Source organism: Benincasa hispida, chromosome 10, assembly GCF_027475165.1.
Source record: "Benincasa hispida cultivar pf3 chromosome 10, pf3_genome.v1.1, whole genome shotgun sequence".
NCBI lineage: Eukaryota > Viridiplantae > Streptophyta > Magnoliopsida > Cucurbitales > Cucurbitaceae > Benincasa > Benincasa hispida.
The window spans coordinates 19,379,609-19,381,949 of record NC_143487.1 but is presented as its reverse complement, the minus strand read 5'-3'; the positions used below and the strand labels follow the sequence as shown (position 1 = coordinate 19,381,949).

The 2,341-nt window shown below is 27.8% G+C and overlaps 1 pseudogene; it reads right to left on the bottom strand.

Annotated features, from left to right (window-relative positions):
- On the bottom strand, positions 1-1,066 carry LOC150033167 (uncharacterized; annotated as a pseudogene).
- Positions 1,067-2,341: the final 1,275 nt, after the last annotated feature.

Genomic DNA, 2,341 nt, shown 5'->3' with positions numbered 1-2,341 from the left:
CTATACAAGGACTAAATGCCCAAAATACAGAAGTTAGGATAACATGGCCTTCAGTAAGCGTTTCTTTCATTCTCCACTCTACACGTGTTCCGAGATTGGTCTTCTTAACCATATACAATCATCTGGGTAACAATTTGTAAGACTCATCCCAATCACCGAACACTTTAGCCAACATTTTTCTTTTGCCCTCCCATACCCTATGGTAAGAAACATGATATCCAAAATTTGATTTGATGTCGGACTGCAGTTGTGCCACACTGATAGATGGTTTTTCTCTTACGGCATCACAGAACTCTAGTGCAATCATTGATGAATCCAATTGCACATGACTTTGACTCAGTTCTGAATAAAAACATGTATGCTGCTCATAGTACTTAGTGATCTCGAACAAGCCATGCTATTTTTTCTTTATTGCACGAAGTCTCCACTTGCACCCTTCCTCCCACTTCTTACACCGAATTGTCCAAATCATCGGTGTCGATTCCACAACCTCATATGGTGCGTGACATTTAATTGCAAAATATTTGCCTGCGTGTTGTAGCATTTCTTTGTCTTGACAAATCATTTCTTTATACAATTGAGTATTGTCAACGTCCACTGGGGCTAAAATTGGGTCATGTTCTCGAATGTTATCTAGTACATTCATATCCAAATCGTTGATTGTATCTGAAAGTAACTCATATTCACGACCATCGAAATCTAACTCTTCAAATTCATTGTCCGTTTCAGTTCTGAAATCTCTATACAGGTTGTTAGCCGTCATATCTTCATTATCACATGGCGATGCAACTGACTCTGGATCAGGATCAATATATTCAGTTGGATCTTTAAACAGACTAAATGATGTATTCAAGTTTATATCCACCCGTATCCTATTTACATTTACATACAAATACACAAAATTCGGCAGTGACATTGCGATTGAGAACATCAAGTTCATAGCTTGTGCATTCGAAATAGGGAATGACATAAACCTTATTAATCTTGATGGTTCTAGGTTAGGATGTCTATATATTATTTTTATCTGATTTGTTCCTATATCTACATTAAGTGACATCCCAACCATTTCAATAAATTATTCAAATACAATTCCACTGTTCACATTTATGCTAAAACTCTCACTTGGTGGTTGGTCATAGTCAACTCCATTAATACCATCAATCATATTACCATTTGTAAACAACAAAAATCCCAAGCATTTGCCTGCCATTTTCTAAGAAAAAAAAAAGCAAACAATACATTACTAATTGTTCTACTAATTATCAAACTTAAACAAAAACAAACCACAATAAAAATCACAATAAGAAATATATATATAGGAAATATAAAAGTTTGTAGGTAAAAAAATATTAAACTTTGTATTAAACTAAAAATATTAAACTTTTTTAAAAATCAGAATAATTTTGTATTATACATATTAAAAAAATCATAATAATTTTGTATTAAACTAAAAATATTAAACTTTTTAATTTATAAACATCAACTTTTTAAGTTTTATGAACATCAACTTTTTAAACATAACAATAAATTAAACTTTTTATAACTAATTTTAAACATAACAACAAATTAAACCTTTTCAAATATCATAAGAAATTTATACAAAAAAAATCACAATAATTTTGTATTAAACTAAAAATATTAAAGTTTTTAAGCTATAAACATCAACTTTTTAAACATTACAATGAGGTAAACTTTTTAAAACTATTTTTTCAAATTTAATACAAAATAAAAAATTAAATTAAATTAAACTTTTTCAAACTATTTTAAACTATATTTTCAAAGTTAATACTAGAAAAATTAAATATCATAAGAAATATATTTCAAAAAATCTTAATAATTTTGTATTAAACTAAAAATATTAAAGGTACAAACCTCACAATTTAATGGACGAATGTTATCATAAGAAACATAACAATAAACTATACTTAAATACAAACAAAATATAAATAAGATTAACATGTTGGTATAACATCCCAATCATAAGATTAACACTAAACAACTACTAAGATTAACACTAATAGAGAAAGAACTACTAACATCAATATGTAAATATTATTGAATTCAATATGGAAGATCTACTAAATATAATAAAACTAGTAATAAATAAATAGTAAACTCACAAATTTAACTTACCTTTTTTGTTCTTTGTTTCCCAAACAGCAATAAAAACTATCAAAAAAAAATATAATAGTATGAGAATAGGAACAAAATATATAGTTCTTTAAAAAAAATTGAAATTTTATATAGTAAAAAGTACAAACCTCACAATTTAATGGACGAATTTTGGAAGAGAAGAAGAAGTTTTGCTAAAGGCAGTGAGAAAATGTGAGAAAATGAAAGG